This window comes from Balaenoptera physalus, assembly GCF_965194825.1.
Source record: "Balaenoptera physalus genome assembly, chromosome: 5".
NCBI lineage: Eukaryota > Metazoa > Chordata > Mammalia > Artiodactyla > Balaenopteridae > Balaenoptera > Balaenoptera physalus.
This window is the reverse complement of record NC_138884.1, coordinates 92,020,600-92,046,981: the sequence shown is the minus strand read 5'-3', so window position 1 is coordinate 92,046,981 and position 26,382 is coordinate 92,020,600. Positions and strand designations below refer to the sequence as shown.

The following is a 26,382-nucleotide window of genomic DNA, read 5'->3' as shown; positions in this document are numbered from 1 at the left end:
TGCTAAGCATAATACATGGCCATTTTTGTTTGTTTCTTTTTAACCCAGTTGAAATATTAAGAACATTTTATGGAAAATGTTAAATTTTCCCTTGTTTTTCATTACTTTAGTCTTTAGCATACATATAATCTACTTTCTTTCCTGTCAAAAAAATTGCACTGGATAGGTTAAAAATATAAGAAAAACTTTATTTGCAACGATTGCAATAAGGGAGGCTATCATAATAGGGGAGAGAGAGGGAACTCAAAACTCAACTCTGTTGAAACAAAAGATGGGAGAGTTCTTAAAGGCTAAGGTGAGTTAGCATTTAAAATACTGGAGGACACTGGGTGGTGGGAGGTTGGTCAATGGGCCATCTGTGTTTGCTAACTGGTGCTTATGGAAGTTACACATCCATCCTCCCACAGAGACTGGAAGATAGAGGTATTATCTTTCTTGATTATTACATTCCAAAGGAACATCTCATATATCTTTGAGAAAGGTATTCTTGGGTTGTAAAACTGGCAATAGTGTGGCAGAAGATTTAATCCCAAAGGGACAGAGAAAGAATTTATAATGGCAAGTTTTCTACAGTAAATGTTCTAAGGAAAGGGAGATCAGGGGCTTCTATGGTCAAGAAAAATCTAAGGTTTAGTTAAATTGAGGGAGTAAGATTTGAAGTTACTGTAGCCATCTTGAACTGTGAAACAAGAACCAATCTAAGGAGAAACGAGTATGAGAGAGAGAAAGTGCATCCTAGAACTATTCTTTAAATATTTATGCAGCAATGTCTAAAGACATTCTTATCTGGACTCTTTATTAATGTTAAGCAATAAACTCCATTTTGCTTTTGGATTTGGATTTTCTGTCACTTAACACCAAAAGACACCTAAATAATGTCCACTATTCACAGATTCAATCTCATGTGTGGTGTTGCAATACTGTGCTATGTCTCTATCAAACTGCAACCCCACTACTTCTAAGAATTAAAAAAAAAAGAACTTGAAAACACTCATCTGATTTCCTGTTTCCCAATCACAAATGAAATCAACAATGATATGTAAAATCTAGAACAGCTTATATTAGATCAAAAGATACGAAGAGAAGCATCTCTTTTCTTTTCTCTTTTTATACATTGATATAACCTTAAAATAAATATGTATCCTGAATGCAGTGGAGATAGTGTTTTACATGTTTATGCAAAGCTGTGTCAATTGCCCTCTCTGGATTCAAGATCATGCTCAGAAGCTTACCAATGGATAAGAAAGAAGCCCATTAAAAAGCATTGCCGAAAAAAAAAAAAAAAAAAAAAGCATTGCCAAAGGATAAGATCAGCTATCACTAAAAACAAACAAACAAACAAAAAACACCATTGGTTACATTCAAATCAAGTAGGATTTTTTAAGTTAAAGATTTACTTCCATAAATGGAACCACTATAAGCATTTATTAACCTTTGTCCAAAGTTTGCTTCTAGGTTTGGGTTGAGGTGGGCATTGTATTTCTAAGCTACAGTGTAAGACACTTAATACAGAATCTGATACATTTGGTGAACAAAATAACATCTTATACATGTGTTATTAAATGAATTTTGTGATCAGGGGAACATAAGAAAATTTTACTGATTATATAATAAATGCAAAATAAAATGTTGTAATAAATAGCACAATGGGTACCGAGTGGAAAATTTTTTTGTGTTATAGATGAATAACAGAGGCTTAGGGAATGTTTTTTTAGATTGGGTAACAGTTAAAGCTAAATTGGGGAAATGGAAATCACAATAGGCAGAGGCCTCCCTGGGAGAAATATGAACAGCAGTACAATCAAATCAAATTGTTCTTAAAAGAGTAATGTAAGAAAGGAAATCTTTTAGTTGTTATTTTGATCCTCTCCAGTAGGATCAAATTGATGAACAGCTACTATTATTTTTATTATTATATGAACAATTAGTTATTCAGTTATGCAATTATTACATGAAAAAGTATAGTTATTCAGTTACACAATTACAGTTATTCACCCCTTCATTCCTGTCATATGCCATATTCTAGACATGAGGGGCAAAATAATGAGCAGAATAAACTGAAGTGTCTGCCATCATATAATTATATGCTAGTGGAGGGATGCAGAAAATAAACAAATGAATGTTTATGTTGCAGAGTGATAAGTAATATGAAGAAAAATAACACAAGCTAAGAGAATAAAGGATGGAACAGGATGATACTTTATTTGGATTAGATGATCAGCAGATGTTTCAAAGAAGCTAAACTTTCAGAGAAATCCAAATGTATAAGGGAGTGGGATATGTGGATATCTAAGGCAAGAACTCCAGACTGAGACAGTAGCAAGCAGCACTAGAAGTGTGAGAGATGTTTGCATAACCACAAAAAGGCCAACGTGGCCATCACAGACTGAGCAAAGGATAGAGGGATAGGAAGTTAAGTTGGAGTGGGACTCAGGAGCGGGGCCATGTGATGCCCTGTTCTCTTCTGTATCATTCACCCACTAGTCCTCTAGTCATCCAGGCCCTACACTGTAGATGAGCTGGTGATTATTATCATTAGGTGAGAAGCTGTGCAATGTCTTTGGGTACAAACTCTGTTGGGTGATTGATAGGTAGTATGAAGGCAATGCTGGTGAGGGACACTGTTTTTCTGGTGGTTACCCAGTATTACTCTGTTCAGAGTAGTCCTTGATTTTCTCATCCTTCATACCCCTTCATTCCTCACAGCCCCTCTAGCAGCAAGATGGTTATACCTTCAAAACACAACCCAGCTGTTTGTATTTTCCCCATCTTTACTATTCATTCAAGTCACCTTCACCTCTCTATCCCTAGGTGTCCCTTCCCAACTGGTTTCCATATAGCAGGCATAGGAAACTTTAAGAAATGTAAAGGAGTATATGATTTTTCTCTGCTTAAAATCTTCCAAAGTTTTCTCATGTATCATAGGATAAAATCCAAAATTCTTCCCTTGCCTATAAGATACTATGTGATCTGCCAGTTGTTTACCTCACCAACTTTATCTGGAGCCTGTTTGGCCCTCATCAACTAATTCCTGTTAGGTTGTCTTCCCTATGGTTCTCCAACATATTGAGTTGTTTCTTCCTTGTAACCTTTAATTTTACCATACTATTCTTTGCCTACAATGCTCTTCCGAAAACAGCCTGGAAAGCTGTTTGCACAGCTGATTATGTCGTTTTATTTAGTCCAAAGCTCCCGTAAATGGCTTTACTTTACGATCCAATTTAAACCAGCTTCCACACATACATCCAAACACCTACTCATAAATTCAAGACCTTATTAATAAAGATGGTGAAAATCTATGATGAAAATTAGGAGACATGAGAAAATTCATTTCCTACAACCTTAAAGACCTTGAGTCTTCCAGCATTGCAGACATTATCAGCCTTTCGTTCCTGCTTTGCTTTCATCTTAATATTATCCTCACTTTAAGGCTGACAAATTCTCCCATTTTTTCTTTCAAGAATGACATCATATGCAAGGGAAATTACAGCTTGACTTTCTCAAATCTTAAGGAAATGACCTGAATAGATAGATACCCAACACACAGCAGGTATCTAATGATAAATTCTGATTCCGCATTCCTGTCAAATTAGCTATGCGCCTCTTTATCTTGTCACACTCCAATTTCACACGAAGCAACAAAAAATGGACTGATGCTATGAAATAGGTGACTTCAGGTCATATTACGAATAAACACCTCTTAATTTCACCTTCTGCACATAGTTTAAGAAAGGTGGTCATTTGCAAAGTACATATTTTCTATAGAAGTTGACATTTGATTTTGGCATTATACTAATGCATCTTTCTATAGGTTTGATGCAGGAATTAGAATTTGTCTTTTGCTGTCCACCTCAGGTGACATTTAGGGCTGTAAGTGTGAAAATGAATGTACTAGAGTTAGGAAATTAGAGTCACAGGAACCAGAATTCTGGTAACAAACTTTTAAGAGGTGTGCTTAGTGATTTACAAATACTATTGCAAATGGAGAATCTTAGGGAATCTATGCCTCCTAACTTTCTCAGTCCCCACACATGGTATTGGTGGTATTGTTAATCACAAGGGTTGTTTGTCCTCTGGATGTACGGGTAGCTCTGTGATATAGGGCTGGCCACTGTGGCACACAAACCATTTTATCCCTGCTGGTGATTCATGTATACTGTGAACAAATGACTCAGGCAAAGTTAGCTAATTTATAACACACACATATACACACACACTCTGATGTGTGCATGTGTATGTATGTGTGTATACATTTACACTTATATTTATAAGTGCATGCACACATATTTGCACATACATGCATGCATGTGCACACACATTTACATTCTAGAAGAGAGAGGGAAATTGCCAAATTAGCAAACAAAAATAACCATGCATCTCTGGAGGTGTTGGTCCCATTTTAGCACCAGGTGGAATAAGCCTGCTAGGCAACAAAGTCAATTCAGAAGCAAGCAGTGCTGGGAGATAGATAGCAGTGCTGGTGAGATCATGAACATCCAACACCATTAACATTTTTCAGCCTTGGGCTCCTCCTGTCTGGAAGGCAAACTACCTACCCTCTTTGAATGTCTCAGTCATGAGTCAATGATGTAACTGAGGCTTAGAGAGTTAGAGACACTTGTCCAAGGTCAGACATCTTGTAAATGGTAATTCTCAAGTCCGTGTGTCTCAGAACTGAGTTAGACTGCCTCTTTGTAGCACATGAAAAGCATGTTTGTACTATTGGGGAGAGATAATTACATATACCTCCACTTATCCAAAATATTTATAGTTAAGCAGAACTGATACTAACATCTAAAAGCCTTCCAGAATAAATTATCCTCAAATGGGTACATTAATGATTCAAATATAAAACCTCCTATAAAAGAAAGAAGACTTCTGTAAACTATTTAAAAGGTAAAAACATCCTTCTTAATATAGAGAGTATTAAACTTTAAAACTCTCATTAAATATTTAAAAGTCATAAAGTTAAAAGAATTTCTTAACTCTTTTAGCAAATTGAAGAAGTATTTCAGAGATAATTGGAGGAATCAAATAAAATGAGAAATTATAAAGGGTTAAATAATTCATAAATAGAACAGGATTTTAGAAAAAAAGGCACATTTTAATAATGTATACATTTTAATGAATTGTTTCCTTTTAAAGCATATGAAATTCATTCTAACAAAAATATAAAAATTATACCATTTGTCATGAGAAAAATTCTTGTGAAATTAGAAATGTATGCACACAAAGAAATCACTTAATTTCATGATTTATGAAATTAAATTGTGTTGAAATAAGATAGTTTAATAAAATAAATCAGCTATACCTATGCTTTGCACAGGCATCAAACTATATGTCACAAATGAGGGGAAGGATCATGCAGTCACCATGAGAGATTAACCATATTGTTTTTTAAAACTAATACCACTGTGTAACAGTTGTTAATTTTGAAGAAAGAGATAGCTGTTTGTTAATGTAGTAGAATATCTCATTTCCCAACATAGATCTTTTTATCCCAGGAGTCAAGATAAGAATATAAATTTCTTACAGAATCCCATAGTAAATAATATTTAAATTTAAAAATTCACTCCTGTCCAATTAATGATGTTGGGAAAACTGGATAACCACATGGGAAAGAAAGAACGTGAACTTCTGTCTTGTATCACAGACAAAAATCAATTCAAAATGAATTAAAGACTTGAAGACAAGACCTGAAGTTACAACACTTCCAGAAGAACACATGGGGGTAAATTTCTAGACATTTTTTGCAGTGATTTTTTTTAGGTTTGATACTAAAAACAAAGAAGACAAAAGCAAAAATAAGTAAGCGAGACTATTTCAAATCAAAAAGCTTTTGTACAGTAAAGGAAACCATCAACAAAATAAAAAGGAAACATATGGACTGGCAGAAAATATTTGCAAACCACATACCTAATAAGAGGTATATACTTGTATATACTGTATATTCAATATACAACTCATACAACTCCAAAGCTAAAAAACAAACAAAAAAACAAACAAGAACAAAGACAGATTAAAAAAAAAAAAAAAAAACCCACAAATTACCTGATTAAAAAATGGGCAAAGGACCTGAATACACATTTTTCAAAAAAAAAAACATACAAATGGCCAACAGGTACATAAAAATATGCTCAACATCACTAATCATCAGGGAAATGCAAATCAAAACCACAATGAGATATTATTTTATACCTGTTAGAATGTCTATTATGAAAAAAATAAGAGACAACAAATGTTGGCAAGGACATGGAGAAAAGGGAACCATGTTTACTGTTGGTGAGAATGTAAAGTGGCACAGCCACAAGGAAAACAGTACAGACATTCCATATTTTAATTTCATATTACTGTTTAATACTAAATTAAACACAGAGCTGCCACATGATCCTGTAATCTCAGTTCTGGGTAAATATCCATGAGAAATTAAATCATTATCTTGAAAAGACATCTAAACTCCCATCTTCATTGCAGCATTATTCACAATAGCCAAGGTGATACAACCTAAGTGTCCACCAAGAGATGCATGGAAAAAGAAAATGTGGTATATATTTACCATGGAATAGTATTCAGCCATGAAAGGAAGGAATTCCTGCCATTTGCAACAACATGGGTGGACCTTGAGGGTATTATGCTAAGTGAAATAAGTCAGAGAGAGAAAGACAAATACTGCTATCACTGCTACGAAGAATCTAAAAAAAAAAAAAAGAAGAAACAGAGTAGAGTGATAGATGCCAGGGACTGTGGGGTGGGGGAAATAGGGAGAAATATAGAGAGGTTGGTAAAAGGGTATAAACTTTCATTTATAGGATGAATAAAGCCTGAGAATCTAATGTACAACATAGAGCTGGTAGTTGCTAATAGAGTGCTGTATAATTGAAATTTGTTAAGAGTGCTCTTACCGAAAAAAAAAAAAAAAAAGTGAGGTGATGGATGTGTTAATGAACTGGATGGTGGGAATCCTTTCACAATATATACTTATATCAAAAAAATTCCCTTGTATACTCTAAATATATTACAATTTAATTGTCAATTATACCTTAATAAAGGTGGAAAAATAAATAAATAAAAAGTCACTCTCTGCTAGTTACTGCCTCTTTTAAACAAAAGCATAGATACCAAGAAAAACTCAAGAAAATTTCATTTATATGAAAAAAAGTGCTAAAGTTACATGTAATAGGAAGTATAGCAGTAGTAGCATGTCAGCACAGCCACACTTCAAATAAAGGCTACATTAAGAAAGTTACTTTACCTCTCCACTTCATATAAACACTTTCCGTACCACTTCACAGAAAGGCTACCTTAGGCAACTTACTTTACCTCGCTGTGTGTCAGTCTGCTCATTTATCAAATAGAAATAGCAATAGTGCTTACCATAAAAGGGTGCTGTGAAGATAAAATGATAGAGGACCTTCAAGATGGTGGAGGAGTAAGACGTGGAGATCACATTCCTCCCCACAAATACATCAAAAATATATCTACATGTGGAACAACTCTTACAGAACACCTACTGAACGCTGGCAGAAGACTTCATACTCCCCCAAAGGCAAGAAAATCCCCTACGTACCTGGCCGTGTGGCTGACAGGGTCTTGGGGCTCCAGCGGGTGTCAGGCCTGAGCCTCTGAGGTGGGAGAGCCGAGTTCAGGACATTGGAAAACAACAGACCTCCCAGCCCAGTGTAGTATCAATCGGCTAGAGCTCTCCCAGAGATCTCCATCTTAATGCTAAGGCCCAGATCCACTCAACGACCAGCAAGCTCCAGTGATGGACACCCCATGTCAAACAATAGCAAGACAGGAACACAATCCCACCCATTAGCAAAGAGGCTGCCTAAAATCATAATAAGTTCACAGACACGCCAAAACATACCACCGGATACAGCCCCTGCCCACCAGAAAGACAAGATCCAGCCTCATCCACCAGAACAAAAGCACCTGTTCCCTCCACCAGGAAACCTACACAACCCACTGAACCAACCTAACCCACTGGGGGCAGACACCAAAAACACTGGGAACTACGAACCTGCAGCCTGTGAAAAGGAGACCCCAAACAAAGTTAAGCAAAATGAGAAGACAGAGAAATATGCAGCAGATGAAGGACCAAGGTAAAAACCTACCAGACCAAGCAAATGAAGAGGAAATAGGGAGTCTACCTGAAAAAGAATTCAGAATAATGATAGTAAAGATGATCCAAAATCCGGGAAATAAAATGAAGACAATACAAGAATCATTTAACAAGCACCTAGAAAAACTACAGAGCAAACAATGACGAACAACACAATAAATGAAATTAAGAATTCTCTAGAAGGAATCAATAGCAGAATAACTGAGGCAGAAGAATGGATAAGTGACCTGGAAGATAAAATAGTAGAAATAACTACTGCATTGCAGAATAAAGAAAAAAAAATGAAAAGAATTGAGGACAGTCTCAGAGACCTCTGGGACAACACTAAACACAACAACATTCAAATTATAGGGGTCCGAGAAGAAGAAGAGAAATAGAAAGGGACTTAGAAAATATTTGAGGGGATTATAGTTGAAAACTTGCCTATTATGGGAAAGGAAATAGTCAGTCATGACCAGGAAGCACAGAGAGTCCCATACAGGATAAATCCAAAGAGAAACATGCCAAGACAAACATTAATCAAACTATAAAAAATTAAATACAAAGAAAAAATATTAAAAGCAGCAGGGAAAAGCAACAAATAACATACAAGGAAAGGGAATCCCCATAAGGCTAACAGCTGATCTTTCAGCAGAAACTCTGCAAGCCAGAAGGTAGTGGAAGGCCATATTTAAAGTGATGAAAGGGAAAAACCTACAACCAAGATTACTGTACCCAGCAAGGATCTCATTCAGAGGCAATGGAGAAACTGAAACCTTTACGGACAAGCAAAAGCTACGAGAATTCAGAACCACCAAACCAGCTTTACAACAAATGCTAAAGGAACTTCTCTAGGCAGGAAACACAAGAGAAGGAAAAGACCTACAGTAACAAACCCCAAACAATTAAGAAAATGGTAAAAGGAACATACGTATTGATAAGTACCTAAATTGTAAATGGATTAAATGTTCCAACCGAAAGACATAGACTGGCAGAATGGATACAAAAACAAGAGCGGTGTATATGCTGTCTACAGGAGACCCACTTCAAACCTAGAGACACAAACAGAATGAAAGTGAGGGGATGGAAAAAGATATTCCATGCAAATGGAAATCAAAAGAAAGCTGGAGTAGCGATTCTCATATCAGACAAAATAAGACTTTAAAATAAAGACTTTTACAAGAGACAAAGAAGGACACCACATAATGATCAAGGGATCAATCCAAGAAGATATAACAATTGTAAATATTTATGCACCCAACATAGGAGCACCTCAATACATAAGGCAAATGCTTACAGCTATAAAAGGGGAAATCGACAGTAACACAATCATAGAAGGGGACTTCAGCACCCCACTTTCACCAATGGACAGATCATCCAAAATGAAAATAAATAAGGAAACACAAGCTTAAAATGATATATTAAACAAGATGGACTTAAATGATATTTTTAGGACATTCCACCCCAAAAGAACAGAATACACTTTCTTCTCAAGTGCTCATGGAACATTCTCCAGTATAGATCATATCTTGGGTCACAAATCAAGCCTTGGTAGATTTAAGAAAATTCAGAATTGTATCAAGTATCTTTTCCAAACACAACACTCTGAGACTAGATATCAATTACAGGGGAAAAAAACTGTAAAAAATTCAAACACATGGAGGCTAAACAATACAGTATTAAACAACCAAGAGATCACTGAAGAAATCAAAGAGGAAATCAAAAAGTACCTAGAAACAAATGACAATGAAAACACGATGTCCCGAAACCTATGAGATGCAGCAAAAGCAGTTCTAAGATGGAAGTTTATAGCAATACAATCCTACCTCAAGAAACAAGAAAAATCTCAACTAAACAACCTAACCTTCACCTAAAGCAATTAGAGACAGACGAGCAAAAAGAAAAACAAAGTTATCAAAAGGAAAGAAATCATAAAGATCAGATCAGAAATAAATGAAAAGGAAATGAAGGAAATGATAACAAAGATGAATAAAAGTAAAAGCTGGTTCTTTGAGAAGATAAATAAAATTGATAAACCATTAGCCAGACTCATCAAGAAAAAGAGGGAGAACATTCAAATAAACAGAATTAGAAATGAAAAAGGAAAAGTAACAACTGACACTGCAGAAATACAAAGGATCATGAGAGATTAGTACAAGCAACTATATGCCAATAAAATGGACAACCTAGAAGAAATGGACAAATTCTTAGAAAAGTGCAAACTTCCGAGCCTGAACCTGGATGAAATAGAAAATATAAACAGACCAATCACAAGCACTGAAATTGAGACTGTGATTAAAAATCTTCCAATAAACAAAAGCCCAGGAGCAGACGGATTCACAGGTGAATTCTATCAAATATTTAGAGAACAGCTAACACCTATCCTTCTCAAACTCTTCCAAAATATAGCAGAGGGAGGAACACTCTCAAACTCATTCTACGAGGCCACCATCACCCTGATACTAAAACCAGACAAAGATGTCACAAAAAAAGAAAACTACAAGCCAATATCACTGATGAACATAGATGCAAAAATCCTCAACAGAACACTAGCAAACAGAATCCAACAGCACATTTAAAGGATCATCATGATCAAGTGGAGTTTATCCCAGGAATGCAAGGGTTCTTCAATATATGCAAATCAATCAATGTGATACACCATATTAACAAACTGAAGGTGAAAAACCATATGATCATCTCAATAGATGCAGAAAAAGCTTTTGACAAAATTCAACACCCATTTATGATAAAAACTCTCCAGAAAGTAGGCATAGAGGGAACTTACCTCAACATAAAAAAGGCCATATATGACAAACCCACAGCCAACATCGTTCTCAATGGTGAAAAACTGAAACCATTTCCTCTAAGATCAGGAACAAGACACGGTTGCCTACTCTCACCATTATTATTCAACATAGTTTTGGAAATTTTAGCCACAGCAATCAGAGAAGGAAAAGAAATAAAAGAATCCAAATCAGAAAAGAAGAAGTAAAGCTGTCACTGTTTGCAGATGACAGGATACTATACATAGGGAATCCTAAAAATGTTACCAGAAAACTAGTAGAGCTAATCAATGAACTTGGTAAAGTAGCAGGATACAAAATTAATGCAGAGAAATCTCTTGCATTCCTATTCACTAATGATGAAAAATCTGAAAGAAAAATTAAGGAAACACTCCCATTTACCACTGCAACAAATAGAATAAAATACCTAGGAATAAACCTACCTAAGGAGACAAAAGACCTGTATGCAGAAAACTACAGGACATGGATGAAGGAAATTAAAGATGATACAAACAGATGGAGAGATATACCATGTTCTTGGATTGGAAGAAACAAAATTGTGAAAATGACTATACTATACAATCTACAGATTCAATGCAATCCCTATCAAACTACCAATGGCATTTTTCACAGAACTAGAACAAGAAATATCACAATTAGTATGGAAAAAAAAAAGAAAGACCTCGAATAGCCAAAGCAATCTTGAGAAAGAAAAACGGAGCTGGAGGAATCAGACTCTTGGACTTCAGACTATACTACAAAGCTACAGTAATCAAAAAAGTATGGTGCTGGCACAAAAAAAAGAAATCTATGAAAGAGGATAGGAGGCCTGGAGATAAACCCACACACATATGGTTGCCTTATGTTTGATAAAGGAGGCAAGAATATACAATGGAGAAAAGAGGGTCTCTTCAATAAGTGGTGCTGGGAAAACTGGACAGCTACATGTAAAAGAATGAAATTAGAACATGTCCTAACACTATACACAAAAATAAACTCAAAATGGATTAAAGACCTAAATGTAAGGCCAGACACTATACAACTCTTAGAGGAAAATATAGGCAGAACACTCTATGACATAAACCACAGCAAAATACTTTTTTGACCCACCTCCTAGAGAAATGGAAATAAAAACAAAAATAAACAAATGGGACCTAATGAAACGTAAAAGCTTTTGCCCAGCAAAGGAAAACATAATCAAGATGAAAAGACAACCCTTAGAATCGGAGAAAATATTTGCAAATGAAGCAACTGACAAAGGATTAATCTCCAAAATATACAGGCAGCTCATGCAGCTGAATATCAAAAAAGCAAACAACCCAATCCAAAATAGGCAGAAGACCTAAATAGATATATCTCCAAAGAAGACAAACAGATGGCCAACAAACATACGAAAGGATGCTCAACATCACTAATCATTAGAGAAGTGCAAATCAAAACTACAATGAGGTATCATCTCACACCGGTCAGAATGGCCATCATCAAAAAATCTACAAACAATAAATGCTGGAGAGGGTGTGGAGAAAAGGGAACCCTCTTGCTCTGCTGGTGGGAATGTAAATTGATACAGCCACTATATAGAACAGTATGGATGTTCCTTAAAAAACTAAAAATAGAACTATCATACGACCCAGCAATCCCACTACTGGGCATATACCCCGAGGAAACCATAATTCATAAAGAGTCATGTAGCACAATGTTCACTGCAACTCTATTTACAATAGCCAGGACATGGAAGCCACCTAAGTGTCCATCGACAGATGAATGGATAAAGAAGATGTGGCACATATATACAATGGAATATTACTCAGCCATAAAAAGAAACGAAATTGAGTTATTTGTAGTGAGATGGATGGACCTAGAGTCTGTCATACAGAGTGAAGTAAGTCAGAGAAAAACAAATATCGTATGCTAACACATATATATGGAATATATATATATATAAAGGTTCTGAGGAACCTAGGGGTAGGACAGGAATAAAGACACAGATGTAGAGAATGGACTTGAGGACACAGGGAGGGGGAAGGGTACACCGGGACAAAGTGAAAGAGTGGCATTGCCATATATACGCTACCAAATGTAAAACAGATAGCTAGTGGGAAGCAGCCACATTTATAGGGAGATCAGCTCGGTGCTTTGTGACCACCTAGAGTGGTGGGACAGAGAGGGTGGGAGGGAGACGCAAGAGGGAGGGGATATGGGGATATATGTATACGTATAGCTGATTCACTTTGTTATACAGCAGAAACTAATACAACATTGTAAAGCAATTATACTCCAATAAAGATGTTAAAAAAAAAACACACGTGAAAAAAAAAAACAGATAAAATGATAAAATTATTCGAAATCTTTTAGCACAGGACCTAGAACGCTGTTCTTGTTCAGTAAATATTCACTATTATTCTCAAAACTATTTAATCAAGTGAATATGAACATGAAGTAGAGAGTGAAGAAAATGAATAATTACAAACTATAAACTTTTTTAAACACTCAGAAGTATATATTTTTCCACTCTAGAAAATAATACTCAGTGATTTTTTTTCTTCTTCAGACAATAAAATTCCACTTTTTTGAGGCTCTTTGCCTGACAATCCTGACATGTATGATTCTAGAGTTTACAGTGTAGTATTTTTAAACTTCCCATCTCCAAATTGTTTCAGTAATTTATATGATAGACAAAGTACTGAGCTAATCATTGTGGTATATTTTATTTTCCTAAAATACTTGCTGTTCTTCTCTGGCATCAGGCTTGGACACATGACTTTTTTTGGTCCATGGAATGTGTTTCTTGCAAGCAGAACCTTTAGAGCCAGCACATTGTTCGCCTAGTTCTCTTATTCCTCTGTCATGAGAACAATGTTCACGCCAGAGGCTGCTTCCTCATCTGGGCTCCAAGAGTGCAGACGACATGGAGCAAAACTGAAGCTGACCCATGCTGGATATTTAGAAGTTGTTGTAAGCCATCATAATTTTTCGATGAGCTGCACTGTAGTGTAATCTATCTAGCACTTACTGAAATCATTATTATGACTATTAAATTTTCCCTTTTTCCTAAATACCATGCTTTATTATCTGTTCGTGATCCTGCATCCACCTTGTAAGTAGTAGTAGAGAAATGGCAGAGGAAATGCTCTGTGTAGTAAGAGAAAAACCAGGACTGAGAGCATACCAAAACCAAAGGAAGGTCACATGATCAAAGGGTCATATGCCCCCAGGTCACTTAAGATGAGCCCAGTTCAATTCATCATCTGTCAAGCACCTACACTGTGGCAGGGATTTGGTGAAGCAGTGGGGAGTCAAAATAATGAGTCCTCATCCTCAAGGTTCTTCCAGCTTAAGGAGGAAGGCAAACTTGCAAAGCAGTGTAAAGGATCTTCTACCAAGGGCAGAGTTCAGGGTCAGTGACAGCACAGTAAAAACAGTGGTCAACTCTATATAGAAGGCATACAAAGTAGATAATATTGGAACAAATCACACTGATAAGTGGAAATAAGATACTTAAATAAGGTGGGACGCTGAAAACAAAATCACTGCATTTGGCAATTACAATATCCACAGAACCACAGTGAGATTAATTTCAGGGTGGCTCTGGGGACAACGGTCAGATTTCAAGCACAAGGAGAAATAAATGGGAAAAGAAGGAAGTGAAAAAAATTAGGGCAGCTATTTTTTCTTTTTTTGTGATATTTGACAGTGAAAGAAAGGAAAGACATGATGCTGACTAAAGCGGAAGATGCTGACAGATTTGGGAAGATGAAACGATATGTTTAAAAGTTTGAAAATGAGGAGGAAAGGTACATAATAGATGGATCATGGTTCCAGAGGTTACACCAAATAATGGCATCAAGAGTTCACATCTTGAACAGGAGAAGAGGTAGCTTATATTTTGAGGCTATAGGGAAGCAAGTATGAATATTTGAGGACACAAGTAATGGAGAGTGTGAGTTCTAGAGATTTTATGTTTGATGAGAAACTGCTTTTTCAGGAAAATTAGATGTACTGTCATCTCCTGTGTGTAAAGGTAGCAGAGGTTAAGTAGACCATAAGTTTCCTGTGGCTGACCAAAGTAATTCAGGTAATTAACCACATCAAGTACAGTGTTTTTCAAACTTTAATATGTACTAGAATCCCTTAGGTATCTTTTAAAATGCAAAGTCTGTTTCAGTGGATTGGAGTGAGACTGGAGATTCTGCATTTCTAGCGAATTCTCACTTGATGTTGATGATGCTGTTAAGTGTGGACCATAATCTGAGTAACAAGGATCTAGCCTAGGTAAGAAATTAATTAGTAATTAATCAGGAATTAATCCTAAATCTTTATGAAAGAGTCACCTGGATGCTTTCAAATCACAGCAAGATAAAATCAGCAGCAAAAACTCAAAGAAAAAGTGTTCCTGAGTCAAGGTCATAGAGTAACAGTTTGGCAGCGATCTTAAGGAGAGAGATTTCTGATACAGCCTCCTGTCTCCTCAGACATAGAAGTAGAAATCTGAACATCTGGGCTAGCATAGCAAGCTGTGATATTTTCCTTTCTCTCTAATTTTAATTGTTAAAAACAAATACATTATCAGTAGATGATAACTAGTATCATAAATGTGCTAAGAGAGAAAAAGCAGTTAACTCTGCCCCATTAACCCTAGGCATAAAGTTGATTGGGCCAGTATAATGATAACTTAAAATACCTGGGGAGATATTGGAGGAATTCGTCACAAACAGAAGTAGATTTACCACATAGCCAGTGAAGCTTAAGCTTCAAGGACACTCAACTGCACAGACCTTTCTAGGATTCAGGTCATAGCAATGTGTACCACATCATGATATGTTATTGTAAATTTCTCAATATGATATTTTAATCAAATTGATTAAGATCATTGCTTTTTTTTCACCATGACTTCTATTTCACTCCCCTTTGTATCATGTGGCATTGGAGTGGCAAAAACAATTTTGGGGATCCAGCTTAAAAAGAAGTTGACTTTACGTTTAGTTGGTTTAATGGTATAATAGTTATGTGATTCACAGTCAATTCCATTTATAATCAATCATGTTATTGCTAGCCTTATATCTCAGTCTACTCAGGCTGCTATAACAAAATACCATAAACTGAGTGGTTTATAAATAATAAACTTCTATTTCTCATAGAAGGCTGGGAAGTCCAAGATCATGATACCAGCAGGTTCAGTGTCTGGTGAGGAACTGCTTTCTCTTTCACTGATGGTGCTTTTTTGCTGTGTCCTCACATGACGGAAGGAACTAGGGATCTCTTTTATAAAGGCACTAGTCCCATTTACAAGGGCTCCACTCTTATGACCTAAGCAACTTCCAAAAGCCTCACCTCTTAATACTATAACATTGGGTGTTAGGTTTCAATGTATGAATTTTGGGAGGACTCAAATATTCAATCTATAGCACATTGCCACTACCCCTCCCCCTTGGCTGATTTACCCAGCATCATAATAAAAAGGAGCAGAAGTTGACTTTTATTGCAGTAAGAATTTGAGTTTTGGCACTTCCAAATTATACAACTTATAAAGAAAAAAAAATTACAGATTTCCCAATTTGACAGTAAATAAATTTGTTAGGCTTCAAAAACTCTTCTTTTAGTAATTTTAAAATGTTATTTTAAACATTTATGCCAGAGAGGGAAAAACTGATTATCTTTATTTATGTAGAAAAATCTTTGAAAATTGTCATTTGAAGTAAAGATAGATTATGTACCTTCAAAATGCAGAAAAGAACATTATAGCAGTATATAATTTTGTATTTAGTAGTAGAGAGTATAGAATTAATGTAAATTTTTTTTTCTGATTTGAGCACACTTAGGCTATGTGTTAACTTTGTAAAATTTATAATTTATTTTGTTTCATTTTCTCATCTGAAATACAAATGAATTTTGACCTAATTTTGTATTTATTCTTCTTCTTTTTTTTTTCTTATTAAAAGACTCTCACATTGTAAAATGTACAAGGCCTACAATATACTGGATATAATCCCTTCACTTTTCAGAATGTTTCCTCATCTGTAAAATGAGGATAATAACAACTATCTCTCTGGGTTAGAGCAAGAATTAATTGAGATGATACATTACATGGGCTCAGTAAAGGCTCAAAGACATAGCAAAGGATCAGTAAATATTAGTTGTTGTCATTATATGTATATGTAATTATTATTTTTATTTCCATTATTAACAGATATTTCTTTCCTCCATCCAGCTCAACTTCCCCTCAGGAGGACGTCTAACATCAAAAAACAAATTGTGATGGTCTCCTGCTTAAATACTTACAGGGATCTCTATTATCCACAAGGCTCTTTAAAGCTCAAATTCAATTTGCCTCTCTAACTGCATGTCTTGAAATCTCAACTACTTGCAGCCCTCAGATAAATGAACTTTTACCTGTTGGAGATCCAAGCCATGGACTTTTACTTTTCCCTGACTTTGTACATGGGTTTTCCTCTTCCTGAAAAGTTTTCCTTACTTTTGCAACAATGTAAAGTTCTATTCATCCTTTAATGATAATCTGAAATGCCACTTTTTATAGATGATAGTACAATGGATAGGAATTTGCACTTACTTTGCATCAATCATATTCCCCAAGTGAGAATACTGCTACATGTAGAAGATGACTCATACAATACTGTATGGGCTAGCAGTTCCATTCCTGCACCAAGAAACTCTCAAAGTTTCCATAGGAGGACATGCTCATAATAGTATTGTTTGTGCAGAAGAGTCTTGAAGGCCATACAGATGAAAGAAATAAATAAAATGTGCTAGAAGCACACAAAGAAATAATCTGAATAGTCAAGTTATATAATATAGTCAAGTTATAAATTATATACCCCTACAATGTTTTTTCCTACATAATTAGCTTTATTTCAAATATATAATTTATCTTTACATCAAATGACAATTTTTAAAGATTTTTATACATAAATAAAAGTAACATATATGTTCATCTTTATTGTTGAGTGAATAAGTAAGACATAAACACAATCTATAACAAAGTCTTGTAAATTGAAACACATACAAAACAGACTGCTTTTCAAAGACATGAATATTATATACATTTAAGTCAGTGCCTATGATAAGGAGAAGAGTAAAAATGATATATGTAATTTCTAATGCACAAAACCTTATTACTATAAGACTATTTTTTCTCCATCTTTATTTCTCTCTCTCTCCTTCAATAACTTTTGTCTGGGTAGTATAGTTTAATTAGAGACATCAGGGTCTGAAAAGATGAGCTTCACAATAATCATGTCACAGTCATCTGGGAATACGTGTCAGAAAATCAGATACCCAGGCTGGTTTTAAGGAGTACTGAATTAGAATCTTTCCTAATAGTATATAGAAATATATCTTTTGAACAAACAACCAGTTGTTGCTTAGGAAAATACCTTTTGAAAATCACCAACTTAAAATATGGTGCAGATGAAATCAGTCACAGACAGGCAGTGGACACAATTCTCCCTGAGATGCAGTCAGCCATTTATGACATTGATTAAACCTTGCATAGAGTAATTACTCAATAAATTTTTGTTCAAAGAATGAATGAATGAATGGCATCATTTCATAGAGGATAGGTTACAGTAATAAAGGCTGCCAGAAAAAATATATTAAAAATAAAACATATAACTAGATAACACTTAATCTGTACAAAGCTCTAAGTTCATTTATCAATGTAAAATATATTTACATTAAATAAATGTATATACATAATATATACATATACATATATATGTTATATGAGAAACTTTTTTAGTTTATAACAGAGTAAACCAACAGTGTGCATGACTCCAGAATACTAACTGTTAGTATAATGGAATACATTTCGTCTGCTGTTTATATGCCCGAAATTTGCATTCGTTTTTTTTTTTTTTTTTTTTTTTAATCCAACTTTTCTTAATATGACTAGTAGTCAATCTGGCGTAGATTTGAGCCAGACTTTGGAACCATAATCTGCCTGTGATTATATAGGCCAAATTCACTGGGGAATTTACACCAGTTCAGGAAATTAGAAAATGTTCTTTCATTTGAATAGCTGTGTTCAAGCCCAGGACATGCTGGGATTTGCCATTTTGGCTGCCATCACAATTACCCCTATCAGTGTCTATGCACAGATGCTGAATGTGGGTAAGTATTACTGGCAGGTTATGCTGGCGGCTCATACAAATGAATAATCATTGGCTCATGATTACCTCAACTCCCCAGATCACTGGAATGGCCCAGCTGGGCTGAGCAGGAAATCTAGCTAACAAGATAGATTGTTTTTTCCCATTGCAGTAATTCATAATATATAGGTTCCCACACAGCTGTCTTTTTAAAAGTTTATCTTAAACTTTTAAATGTATTTAAATGTTTTCATTCTTATCTTACTAATGAAAAATAATGTCATTATGCTGATAGTGTGTGAGTAAGAAGGACATTCAGTTAGGGATTTAAGATCTGAAACTCATATTTCAATGGAACATTACTTTTTCCTATGATATGTTATACAATTGCTAATGAACAGCATTAGTCCAGCTGCTTACTGTGAAATTGCCACTCTTATAACATGCCTGCAATAAAATAAGGAACACAAAGACTGTTATTAAAGCTGAACAGAAATTCTATTTTTGAATGACCCAATCTATATAATAGCAGCTAAGTAACAAAGTAAACATTATAAGTGAGCTTTTCAGTCTATATTTACATTTTGCTACCTTTCCTCCACCCCACTTTACAAAGTGTCTGAGGATACACCTTCCTCTTTATATTTAAATTGTCTATCTACAGTTTACTGCGCCATTAGCATTAAAAGGATATGCGCACCATATTTAGCATTTCACTATGAAGAACCAGACAGGAAGGTATGGGAAAAAGGAGCACTTTAATGTGTTCCCATCAGAAAGGATGATGGTACAATGTTCCGAGATGCTGTGAAAGTGAGGAATTTTTAAAAATGAGAAACATGTAACCATTGCAAAGATGAAAAAGCAAGTCCCCTCTGCTCTCTTCAAAACCTGACTGCTAATCTGATGCCCTTGGTACATGGAAAGATATTAAATGTTTTAAGATTGAGCCGGTTTAAGAGTATAATGCAGGAAATTTCCTAAGGCCTTTTATTTTGGACTTCCAAGTATAATTTAAAGGGAATCTATCATTTCTAATTAGGAAGTCATTAAGAGTTTTCCTTGAAGTTGCTTTCTTTCTACCAGAGCAGTACCATACTTCTTTCATGACTAATGTTGTTACTATATTACTATCTATAAATTCAGGTTTTTATTTTTCTTTTTTCAATACACAGTTGTTTACCTTGGCCTCCTAGATGTAGCGGTACGTTGGTTTTTTCTTCTACCTTCCCAGTCTCTATTTAGCATTCTTCTTCAGCCACACCTTAAATTTCAGAATTTCTTCTATCTGCAACTCTTCTCTCTTATCACTTCATACCCTTGGCCCAGGTAATCTCACATATTAATATTACAATCTATCAACATACCAATGACTTTTTGATCAATATCTCCAGGCTATTTCTCTCACCTGAGCTCCAGTCCTAAATAACCAAATGATAATCCAAATTGAAATTCAAATAAAACTCTAACATTCACCCTCATTATTCTCTCCTCACACTTATTTCTTCTCTTGTGTCTTCTATGTCACTTGATAGCATCACTATGCACCCAGACCAATCAGGAAAACTTGGACACATCATTGATTCCTTCCACTCTCTCATCCCATACATCAAATCAACCAAGTCAAGATAAATCTTCAATAATTCTGTCTACATTTTATAGTGCTGCTTCCCATTAGCCTAGTAAAACCCCAGCAACTTTTTTTTTTTTTAATACGTTAAAGCAGTGTAATAACTAAGGTGTCTGCCTTGGTTCTGGCAACTTCCAATTCATTCCTCACTGTGTATCCCAAGTTGTCCTCTTAATTTGATCTTACTGTTCCACTGTAGCAGCTCAATGCCTTGATATCTCCCAATTCTCTTAGAATAAAACCCAAATGTCTTTGTATGTCTTGCAAGTCCCTGTCTGATCTGCCTTCTAATTTATTGCTATTCCTGTGCTTACATTCCACACCCCAGACATAATGATCTACTTTTAATTTCCCTGAGAATCATTCATTCCTTTGGCTTGGCCTTTGTTATGCTGCTTACATTTAACTAGAACACTTGGTTTCTTTCTCTCACTCTTTACCTCTATAAATCTTTGGGTGGGGAGAGACCTCTCCCAAGCCACTAGCACCCTACAGACTAAAATAGGTATCTCTTCTATCCTTTTAAATCTCATAGCATTCTGGATTTCTACTATTACATTTATCATAATTTGTTGAAGATTATTGTGTTTTTTGGTCTTCTCACCCATTGTATTTTAATTTCAGTGAGGGAAAAGTGTGTCTGAATACTTACACTGGTATTTCCAGCATCTATGATAGGACTAGACCTGTAATATATGCTTAATGAATGTTTAATTAATATATATACAAATATATTTGTCTTTTTCCCTTGAAATTTTTTAATCTAGTAGCTACTTTCTTATGCCCTGAAGTCTAGGAACACTATCTTCAAAAATGAAAGAACTAGCCTATATTTCCTTATAGAAGTTACTTCCTCTGGTTATCCTATGCTGTCTGTAACAATCTGATAAAAATATATAAGTTGCTTGAAAACATATAGTATCCCTCCATCTTTATAAAAGGAGAAAGGAGGGCAAAAAAGCTCACACAGATTAGAGGAAAGAAGGAATTTGAGGAGAACTAGATATTTTGATGATATAAAAGCAAACACCTGCAAAGCATAGGGTGCAAATAAGAAAGCTGACATATCAATATTTAGTTTCATTCAGGTATTAAAAAAATTTAGTCTAATTATCTTTGAAAATTCCAAGAGTCTTACAGATAAACAACGGTATTTACATTCAATTTGGCATAATTTTTAATCAATCAGAACATTATCTTATTTAATATTTAGAATAATTATATAAAACAATGTTATTAGCACTATTATATGAATAATGAAATTGAAATGTAAGGTAAAAATCTTGATACAAACCATGAAGGCAGTATACTTGAGGTAAGATTAATACCCAGATCCACAGTTCTTAACCTCATTCTAAATTACAACAAGCTACATCAGCAAAAGGTTAATTAGAATGTACTGTGTTTCCAGCTCGCTCTATGCACTGTATTAGACAATTATCCAATTCTCTCCATTGATCATTCATACATCAAAGTCCAAATTTTTATGGTATAACTATGCATAATATATCCAGAAAATATTCCATTTAATTCAGAGTACTAGACTGTTTTGAAGTTGCTAGGATAATCAACTTGTATCAAGATGTCTTTGTCATACAGGTATGGATGACAAAGCCAGAGCAGTCATGGAGCAGGCTGAACTTTTGGAATTCTTCAGGAACCAAAGATGTCCATTTACTTACAAGGAGGTATTACCACAATGAATACTGCCCCTCTCCGACCCATTTTCAATGCTATAATCTGAAGCATTTTTCTAAAACTCAAATAGGATTGTGCACGCTGCAGTTTAGAAAATGTAAATAATCTTTCATAGCTATGACAGTTATTGTATGTTGCTTATCTTACAACAAATTTCCTTTCCGTGTATGTCAATAATTTCAACTCAGGGTGATTTTGCCCTGTGGGGAACATCTGGCAATATATGGAGACATTTTTAGTTTTCACAACTGGGGAAGAAGGTGCAACTATCATCCAGTGGGTATAAGCCAGGAATGTTGCTAAACATCCTCAATGCATAGGACAGTTCCTCATCAAAGAATTCTCTGGCCCCAAATGCCAACAATGCCAAGGTTGTGAAACTCAGCTTTATGCTAGCAATACGTTGATTCATTTATATCAGGAATGTGCCTGGTCAAAAGATAAAATCCAAATTAATTAAAATTAGCATACAAAGTCTTTCATAATTTAATCCCTGCTGATATCTTAATGTTATTTCTTGTCACACTACCTCCTTGTTCTGAATTATTTACCACTTAAAAAAAACATGTATGTGTCAGTCAAGGTAGGATAAGCTGTGACACATTAAGAAACACCACTAAAATATCAGTAGCATAAGATTCAAGACAGGAGGAGGCTTCACCACCTTAAGGAGCTTCCATCCCAAACTGAGTCTTTAGGTTTCACTGCATCATGGTGAGAGCATGGAACAATGCACACTGGCCCTTAATTGCCTCTGTCCACTGGTAAAACCGTGTCACCTTCCCTTCACATTGGTCACATTCACTTGGCCAAACAAATCACATGGCTTTGTCTAAGTTCAAAAGGACCTTTTCCTGTCAGAAAAGGAAAGCTTGACCTCTTAGTGAGCACAAGTAGTGTTTACTCCTGTACTTTTTCTCCTTATTTCTAGGGTTAACTCATTCTTAACATTTAATTTATGCAATACTTCTTAGATAAAGCGTTCTTGATGTGTTTTCTTCCAAGACTTTGTTAGGTGCCTCTCCTTGGCCCTCTTATCACATCCTGTACATAGATTTTACAGCATTTAACCCTTGTTATTATGAAAGTCTGTTCACTAGCTTGCCTCTTCTAGATTTTTGGCTCTTGACGGTAGAGAAAGTATCTTATTTATCATCGTATTCACAAAATCTACCACACAAGGGATGAAAAACATAAATGTAGGGAATTCCCTGGTGGTCCAGTGGTTAGGGATCTGTGCTCTCACTGCAGAGGGCCCGGGTTCGATCCCTGGTCAGGGAACTAAGATCCCACAAACCCTGTGGCCAAAAAAATAAAACAAATAAATAAAAAAGAATTACATGTTTCTTTATACAAACAAACAAAACAACCAATTAGACAAATTATACAAGAGAAGATATAGGATCATTTTTCTATCAAACAAGAGCCTCTTGCCTCTCCAAGTAACCACTAATTCATTGACTTAAAGCTCTGTTCATATTTCTCCCTGATCCCAATATGAGGAAATGTGCCTCAGATCACAGCAACTGAAGAGTTCATAGTGTCATAAAATATAACAGGAGAGCATGGTAAAATTTTGTTGGGTAAATTATATCAATTTTAGGGTACCTAGGGCAATAGTTTTCCTTTTTTTAAAAAATGCCATTACTAAGTAAAGATAAAGAGACATTGTTGAGGATAGTCAAATTCTTGTTCAATCTGGATTGCCTTCAAGCAATTCAAGAGCCTTCATTTTTAACTGCAAACACCTTTCAGCATACCCTGAAGAAAAAAAATGATCAGGAAAACTATGGTAAACCCCTAATGGGTCCCAAAGAAACCTCAAATTGTTTGAGGAAGACTGAATTTTCTCCCTGTTGCAGATCCAGGTTTTTTCATACTCACTGTGAAAAATATTTACTTCATCACTGTTGCAGAAGTAGACTGAGTTTATGCATAAAATGAGACTCTCCACTGAATAAACATAGCTGTATGATTCAATTCTGGGGAAAGGTCACTGGACTAAGACACAGGAGACTAAAGTTCTTTCCCCAATCTTGTCAGGTTTAGTCAGGTCACTCTAATTAAGTAAGTAACTAAGACTTTTCTTAACCTTTCTTTTTTTTGGCTATAGAAGTGGATTTAGTAACAGCTGGCTTATTTACTTCAGTTGGAGCAAAAAATGAAGCTATTTGAATTAGTATATATTATAAAATATAAAAGAAAAAATGGATATAAAGGTTCGTTATTACTGTTGCTATAGCATTGTAGTTAGAATAGGTTTTGAATCCTACCAATGCAAGTTATTTAGTCTTCAAATCTCTTTACTCATTGAAAAACAGGCATAAAATATAGCAGTTTATAGGTTTGTTAGAAAAATTAAGTATTTGTAACTTAGGGAATAATATATGTTCAATAAATTGTAGATCTTTAAAATATACAATTCCCTGAAAATATAACACAATAATACATTTCAAAAAATAAATTATAAATGTTATACATATGTGTGTGGTTAAGTAAGTAAATTAAAGCACAGTATTTTCCATGAACTAAGAAAAGCAGATGACAGCTTTATATGTGGAAACTCACAGTATCTTCTCTAGAAAAGGGAGAGTGGCCTTCTTTAGCTCTGAAATAATATTATTCTACCATTTTAAAAATCCAAGATAAATGTAGACTTAATTTGAAAGAAATACAGGAACTATAAATTGCATAATAACTATGCAATATTTTAGCAGAAGGTCAGAAGGAACTATTAGGAAAAGAAAGAAATGGAAGGAAATAAAACAGTAGCAACAAAGAAAAACAGCACTGATGAAATGAGAGTCTGAAAATTCCAAGCCCTGATTCTTACTCTAAAGATCAGAAATTGGTTGCAATGTATGTTTCATGGCCACTGTGGGAAGCAGTATCATATGGTGCTTTATGAGTGGGGACGATGGAACCCAGCTCTAGCACCAAACAACACTATGCCTAATACTTAATAGCGACTCAATAAATATTAGCTAATATTGCTATTGATATCTTTGAGAGTCTTATGATTTTAAAAATGCTGATTAACCTACAAAAAAAAGAAAAAGATCTCTGCTGTTTACTCTCAAGCCCTAGATTTCCATCCTCAGGAATGGCAGAGTGAGACAACAGAGATAAAAAGCTGAGTGGATCTGTTCGTTTTCCAAGCCTGATGGAACTTGCACGGCAGGCAGAGTTTGGTGTAGGATTTCAAAATCTTTTCATCAAATACAGTGGTTGTTCAAAAGTATCCCAGATCCCCTATGATTGTAACTATTCAGTAAATATTAAACAATCAATAAACTGTTAACTTCCTCTCTTCTTTCTCCCCCGCCGTGGACAAAATGCAGGGGTTTGTTGAAGCTGGCTCTCAGAAATCCACTGACTTGAGCCCTCTCCTCATTTTGTAAGGCTTTACCTACTGTGATGTGTCAAAAAGCTGAACATTCTACAGAAAGGAATGTATGAATTCAGTCTTCTCTTACTACAGTCCAAATATCAACTGCTGTTATTTACCCTGGGATTTCTCTGGATTAGCATGTTTTGTCCTTTGCTTTCCATACACAAAGATATCAAGCTGTAGTTTACCATCTCATATGATTCTTAATAACTTAAATGTACTTTGGGGGAAATCAAAAGTAGGAAAAATAGGATCAGATTATTTGTTAATTTGTATCACTTAAAAACATAAAAGGGAAAACTGATGTTTGCCCTCCTATTGTTCCATATTAATTTCAAAGTAAAATTTGGTGAATTATATTTTATAATACATTTTATATTTTATTCATCATCTTTCTGAAAGGTAAAACCAGATCAAGGTTGGCAAACATTTTTTCTATAGGACCAGATAGTAAAAATTATAAGCTTTATAGGCCACATATAAACTTTGTTGCATATTTATTATTCTTTGTTTCATTTTGGTTTGTTTTGTTTGCTTTGCAAACACTTTAAAAGTATAAGAAACATTCTTACCAAGCAGACCATACAAAAAACAGGCTGATGCTGAATGTGGCCCTTAGGCCATATACTGCTCTTAAATTAGACATTACGTGGACTTTAAAATAAGCATGC

General features: G+C 35.0%; 1 long non-coding RNA gene across 1 annotated transcript in view; it reads right to left on the bottom strand.

Annotated features, from left to right (window-relative positions):
- LOC309662153 overlaps positions 1-26,382 on the bottom strand; it is a 303,043-nt gene that overhangs the window by 18,590 nt on the left and 258,071 nt on the right. The window lies entirely within an intron of this gene.